Source organism: Oryx dammah, unplaced genomic scaffold, assembly GCF_014754425.2.
Source record: "Oryx dammah isolate SB20612 unplaced genomic scaffold, SCBI_Odam_1.1 HiC_scaffold_29, whole genome shotgun sequence".
Classification (NCBI taxonomy): Eukaryota; Metazoa; Chordata; class Mammalia; order Artiodactyla; family Bovidae; genus Oryx; species Oryx dammah.
This window is the reverse complement of record NW_024070213.1, coordinates 4,335,403-4,342,857: the sequence shown is the minus strand read 5'-3', so window position 1 is coordinate 4,342,857 and position 7,455 is coordinate 4,335,403.

Here is a 7,455-nt window from a genome sequence, read left to right as displayed (position 1 = left end):
GACCCCATAGACTGCAGCACAACAGGCCTCGTTGTCTATCACCAACTCCCAGAGTTTATCCAAACTCATGTCCATCGAGTCAGTGATGCCATCCAACCATCTCATCCTCTGTCCTCCCCTTCTCCTCCTGCCTTCAATCTTTCCCAGCATCAGGGTCTTTTCCAAGGAGTCAGTTCTTCGCATCAGGTGGCCAAAGTATTGGAGCTTCAGCTTCAGCATCAGTCCTTCCAATGAATATTCAGGACTGATCTCCTTTAGAATGGACTGGCTGGATCTCCTTGCAGTCCCAGGGACTCTCAGGAGTCTTCTCCAACACCACAGTCCAAAACATCAATTCTTCGGCGCTCAGCTTTCTTTAGAGCGTTAGTATAGAGACAAACATACCAAAGTGATATACTAAAATACTTTCCTCCTGTTTCTTCTGATTCCAGTAGAACTGGGCTCCCCGGGCCTGGCGCGGTCCTGCCGTTCCCAGCGCGTTCATCACTCCGCTCCTCCCCGGTCCGAACCGCGCGCGAGGCGCCGCCAGAGGGCGCCCGACCCCGGCGCGCGGCCCCGCTGAACAGCGGGGAGGGGACGGGGGCCCGCGCTCCGCAGGCCCAGCGCTCCGCAGGCCCAGCGCTTCTCTGCGGGCTCCGCTCCATCCCCTACAGTCGCCGCCGCGCCAAAAACCCGCTTGTGCGCTTCACGGCCCCTTTCCCCTACGAGACCCAGTTGAGCTACCACCGCCTCCAGGAAGTCCTCTGAGCCAGGCGCCTCCCTTGAGCTCCCAAAGCCCCTGGAGCCCTGTCCACACTGTCGCTGTTTCCTTCTCCTAAGACGGCAGACCCGGAGTCTTCAGGCTGGGATGGGCCTGGGTCACTCCTAATCTAGAGAAATGGTTTTCAGGTGGATAAATACGGGAGCTGGGAGACCCACGCAGCTTTCCTAGGTGCTTGGTGGTGGAGGTCCGGGCCCCACCCCACCCATGCTTGTGTGGGCCACGTGTGAGTGACACGTGCCTTAGTTTCTCCAGCTCAGCAGAGTGGTCTTTGGGGCCGGGTCATTCTTGCTGTGTGGGGCTGCCCTGTACATTGGAGGATGTATATTGTCATTTCTGGACTCCACGGGGGTCTCCAGAGAAATAGAACCACTGTGTGTATGTGTGTGTGTGTGTGGAGAGAGAGTTTATTTTGTCTTATTGTTTAATTTAGCTTAGTTTATTCTTTATTGAAGTATAGTTGAGCTGCAATGCATGTTAATTACTGCAGAAGCTAAACAGGGTCGGACCAGGTTAGTACTTGCCTGGGACGTTGATTTGTTTTAATAAACTGGCTCATGTGATCCTGGAGGCTTGGCAAGTCCAAAATCTCCAGGGTAGCTGGTAGACTGGAGCCTGCAGAACAGTGACAGAGAAGAGCTGCAGTTCAAGTCCAAAGGCCACCTGGAGGCAGAATTCCTCTTTGCTCAGCAGAGGGAGGTCAGTCTTTTGTTCCCTTCAGGCCTTTGACTGATTGGATGAGGCCCACCCACCTTATAGGAGGAAATCGGCTTTACTCAAAGTCCATTCGATTTATTTTTTTTTAACTGGTTTGTATCAGGTATAGCCAATTAACAATGTTGTGATAGTTTCAGGTGGACAGCGAAGAAAGTCCATTCAGTTTAAAAGCTAATCTCATCCAAAACACACTTTCACAGAAACATCTGATGTTGACCAAATATCTGGCCACTGTGGTCCAGCCAAGTTGACGTATATAATTAACCATCACAAATGGATGCATAAAAAGGAACTTCTTATAAAATCCAGGACTTGATTCTGTAGTATTCTCCCCCCCGCCCCAGTATGAATCTGGCAGAGTTCTTTTGGATGTATTTTATTGTATTATAAGCAAAAACAACTAAGTATATATGTTCATGTGTTAGGAGTCAGGATTTTCCAATAGGAACATAAATAACAATTGTAGAGTCAAATAATGTGGGAATGCTCTAATGTCAGAACTGCATTGGAGATATTGACACATGATATTATTAACGATGATATAAACATATCTTCCTTGTCCCCACGAGTGGGCCAGGAGCCATCTGGTAAACCTGGGCCATTGTGAGGTGTCATGGGGGCAAGGAAGTTTTTAAGGATCGCTCGAGTCGTATCAAAAGGCCACAGAGCTTACTTAAAGGGCCTCCCATTGGCTGAAGGTCTGGCAATTTGAGCACTAAAAGAAGTAAATTGACTGTACTTAATTAAAACACATTGGATCTATGAAATACCGTGACTCCACAGTGATGCACGAGATAAGAAGTTACCATAGTATCCCCAAGAAAGAGGGAAGGATGGATAGGTAGGGAGCTTGGGATCCATATGAACACACTGCTGTACTTAAAGTGGAGAGGGACTTCCCGGTGGTCCAGTGGTTGAGAGTCTGCCTTGTAATGCAAGGGACGCAGGTTTCACCCCTGGTCGGAGAATGCAACTCCCACATGCCAGCGGAGCAACTAAGCCTGCGAGCCAGGACTACTGTGCCTGAGCACCACAACTAGAGAGCGTCTGCGCTGCAGCGAAGGCTCCCCCACGAGGCAACGGCGGAGACCCCGCGCGCTGCAACCAAGAACCGACCCAGCCAAAGAAAGAAGTCAAATGGGTAGCCAACAAGGACCTGTTATACAGCACAGGGAACTCTGCTCAGTGTTCGGTGGCAGCCGGGATGGGGAGAATGCATACATGTACAGGAACACCTGAGTCCCTTTGCTGTCCACCTGAAACTATCCCAGCATTGTTAATGGGCTATACCCTGATATAAAATAAAAAGTTAAATCATGTTAAAGAAATGGAGATCCATGAAAGAAAATATCCCCGGGAAGATGACCTTGTGTTCTTTTATCACTCATTATTATATTAATAAGGAATACATTTGTTTGAAGACATTTTCCAACTCAAGGAAAGAACTTGATAGAATAATAATCCCATATTTTGTAACTTCCTTTAATCATAAATTTGGATTTGCTTCATAATCATTTCAGGGGAGGGGCAAATGGTGTAAGTATAGACCAGGTCACTGATGAAAGAGCGAATAATTGTTGAAGGTGGGAGAGTCATGGTTCCACTGCTTGACTTTTGTAATATATTTACAATTTTCCATGATAAAAAGATTATTGTAAGTCAGAGGATGGATGAAACAAAATTGGCAAAATGTCAATCACTGTAGAAGCCAAGTGATAAGTACATTCTATTTTCTGCACTGCTGTGCTGGTTTTAAATTTTCCATAACAAAAAAACACATCTCTTCTCAGTGTTCACATTTGTTAGCATCATGCCTTAGAATGTAAGGCTTATAAGCTGAGCTCAAAAGCTGGGGAGGACACACTTGGGGTATCAGTGCTCCAAGGTGCCTTCAGCCCTCAGGCATGGACCAGGCACAGGCCAGACTCTCTCCGTGTGTCCCTCCCGACTCCCTCTCCGTCTTTCCATCTCACTGGTGCCCTGCTGACCTCCAGGGGCTGCACTGATGGGCTCCCTTCCCGTTGGTGCTCTAAGCCCCTCAGTGGGGTTGTCTGGAGTGAGACTGCTAAACTAGGAGATGCCAGGATGCACTGATTTATTTATCAAACTCATGATATGTAGAAGGGAAACGGCAAACCACTCCAGTACTCCTGCCTGGAAAATCCCGGGGACGGAGGATCCCGGTAGGCTACAGTCCATGGGGTCGCAAAGAGTTGGACACGACTGAGCAACTTCCCTTTCATGATATGTAGGGCTCCCCTGGTCGCTCAGATGGTAAAGAATCCACCTTGGGTGTGGTAGACCTGGGCTCACTCCCTGGGTTGGGAAGATCCTCTGGAGGAGGGCACGGCATCCCACTCCAGTATTCTCGCCTGCGGAGAATCCCCATGGACAGAGGAGCCTGATGGGCTAGAGTCCATGGGGTGGCAAAGAGCTGGACACGACTGAGCGACTAAGCGCAGCACGTGATGTGTGCCATGTCATTTAATCGTTACCCCTGAGTCCTTCTTACATACATTCGCTTATTTACTCCTTAGAGCAGATCCAGGAAGAAGAGATTATGATCATTTTCAAATAGGACACAGTGAAAATAACAATCAACATGCCCAAGGCCATGGGAAAAAGTGAAAGTGTTTGTCGTTCAGTCGTGTCTGACTCTGCAACTCCCCCAGCAGATCTGGGGGTTTAATCTGAATGCCTCCCAGCCTCCGCAGGAACTGTCCAAGAGCCCCCCACCCCCCAGAAATTCACGGAGTCACGTGACCTAGTTTGTCAGATGTTTAGGGCAGTGGCCGTTGAAGGGTTGGTTAGGATAAGAACATGAAATAGAGAACTCACTTGAGAACTGAGGTTACTGGCAGGGTGTTCAGATTCCGGGACTGGAACCCGAAGGGCAGCATCAGAAAAGATCAAGTCAGAGCTGCTTTGCATCTGTGCTGGGAGACACAGGGAAGGGGCCTGGGTGCCTGCATGTTGGTAGAGATGGGAGTGGAAATGGGGCAAGGCCACGTGCTTCTGAGACAACCCTGCGGGGGCCAGGCTGGGTGGTCCCCAGCTGCTCCTTCCAGGCCTCGGTGTCCCCATGTGTGCATGCGTACTTAGTTGCTGTCATGGCTGACTGTTTGCGACCCCATGGACGATAGCTCGCCAGGCTCCTCTGTGCATGGGCTTCTCCAGGCAAGAACACTGGAGTGGGCCACCATGCCCTCCTCCAGGGGACCTACCTGACCCAGGGATCGAACCCTCATCTCTTACGTCTCTTGCACTGGCAGGCGGGTTCTTTACCACTGGCACCACCTGGGTAGTCCCCTGACCAGACCCCAAGGGGGTGATCTGGACATACATGCAAGCCCCTCCCAGCTGGCCAAGATGTCCTGAGATGGATAGGGGAGGTGGGTGAGCTGCAGTCAAATCAGACGGAGGCCTGGAGTACAGGCTCCCATGCCCGGATGTTCTGCAGGGCCTGGGGCTGCTCTGCTGGACCCTGTATCCATAGCTCCCATCCCCAAGGACCCCTGAAACACACACTTCATGTGGCACCGTGTACACAGAGCCAGGATGCAGGGTGGGAGACAGGGAAGTCACTGTATGCCCTGTTTTCTCATCTGTAAAGTGGGGATGAGGCCAGCCACCTCCCCAAGCCACTGCAGGGCTGCAGAAAAGTGATGAGGGGGGCGAACTTGAACTTGGGAGCTGTCCAGTGCCCCTCCTCCTGCGCTCACCATCTGGGCTCTGATCCACAAGGTTGGCCAGGGTGAGGGGCCAGTCCGGGGTGACTGGGTCACCCGTGGCTCCTGTTACAGAGAGCGAACAATTCCTCTGAGCCGACAGGGGCCTTTCAGGGCTGGGCGGGCCAGGACCCGCACGCCTCCCAGCCTCCCGATGACACAGATAAGGAGAGATTCATGTCTAAGCCGGGCTTCATTCCAGGGATGGACAAACCAGTCTGCCACCTCTCAACCGGAGAAGCTTCACCTTTCCCCAGCAGTGGGGGAGGCTGGGGTCGGGCCAGAGCTCCCCTGACCTTCCTCTGCCTCGCAGGACTGGCTGGTGACACCAGGGCTCTGGGAGCTCATTCAGGGCCTGTGGGGCTGATTGCCCTCAGACCCCTGTGCCCAAGAGGGAACTCGGCATCTAGCTGGCAGCTTGGGGCGACACCGGTTACACTCAGGGTGTAAATCAGTCCTGCTCCCACTTCCTGCCACCCTCGGGTGGGAAAAGCTGACACTCGCTCTATAATCCTCCCCCGGAGGCCAGGAATGGGTCCCTCATCAGGGAACCGGCCTCACGGATCTTGAAGTGGAAACCAGCCAGGGTGGGAGGATGACCCGAGTCTGTCTCTGTGTCTGTGGGGCTGGGTGCCTTGGCCCAGGCACTTGCCCTCTCTGTGCTCTAGAGCCTCAGCTGAAGGGCTTCCCTGGCGGTCCAGGGGTTAAGAATCCATCTGCTGGGATGAAACTGGAGCCTATTATACAGAGTGAAGTAAGTCAGAAGAAAAACACCAATACAGTATATTAACGCATATCTATGGAATTTAGAAAGATGGTAACGATGATGACCCCATATGAGAGACAGCAAAAGAGACACAGATGTAAAGAACAGACTTTTGGACTCTGTGGGAGAAGGCAAGGGTGGGATGATTTGAGAGAATAGCATTGAAAAATGTATATTACCATATGTGAAACAGATCACCAGTCCAGGGTCAATGCATGAGACAGAGTGCTCAGGGCTGGTGCACTGGGATGACCCTGAGGGATGGGATGGGGAGGGGTGTGGGAGGGGGTTCAGGATGGGGGACACATGTACACCCAAGGCTGAGTCATGTCAGTGTGTGGCAAAAAGCACCACAATATTGTAAAGTAATTAGCCTCCACTTAAAATGAATACATTTAAAAAAAAAAAAAAAAAGAATCCTTCTGCCAATGCAGGGGACACGGGTTTGTTCTCTGGTCTGGGAACTAAGATTCCACGTGTCACAGAACAGCTAAGCCCGTGCCCCACAGCTACCGGGGCCCACAAGAAGCCACCACAGTGAGAGGCCCACTCACCGCACCTAGAGAGTGGCCCCACTCGCCAGCGCCTGAGGCCACCCTTGATTCCCCCTCTTATCCACACCTGACCCCCAGCCCACCAGCAACATCCTGGTGGCTCAGTCTTCATCAGTGCCCCGCTGCCTCTGCTGACCCCAGCCACCCCACGTTGCCACGGCTCCTTCCCAAGGGTGTCCGGTGTGAACCAAGATGAACTTGGCACCTTGGAAGAGCCACGCTCTTCTACTTACATTCATTAAAGAATTTTTTTTTTTACATTTAAAAGTTTGCTTTTCATTAAATAAAAAATAAAACCAGGTTATGTCAAATGCTAAGAAGTGATAATGCTGGTTTCCAGCCACCCTCCTTGCTGCCTTTATTCTTTTTTCTTTTTCTTTCTTTTTAAATGGAACAATAGTTGATTGAAGGGCTTCCCAGGTCTCTCAGGGCTGAAGAATCTGCCTGCCAATACAGGAGACGAGGGTTCAATCCCTGGGTCAGGAAGATCCCCTGGAGAAGGAAATGGCAACCCACTCCAGTATTCTTGCCTGGAAAATCCCATGGACAGAGGAGCCTGGCGGGCTACAGTCCTTGGAGTCACAGAGTCAGGCATGATTTAGCAACCAAACAACAACAATAATTCATTGACAGTATTGTACCAGTCTCTGCTGTACAGTGAAGTGCATTTGAAAATTCTTTCACTTATTCACTCATCAAACACTGATGGGCACGTAACCTGTCTAGGGCCTGGGAGTCACTGTAACAAAGAAGATTCTATCGCAGTCCAGGAGGGGCTCTTAGTCTGGGGCTCGAGGGAGCAAGACACAGCACTGGCATGATGTCATCCTAGTAGCTACGTCATGTGCCATGGAAGGAAGACTTCCTGGAGGAGGAGGGATTCGGGCCAGGTCTCCACGGAGAAGCGGGGAGCACAGTGACGAGGCAGTG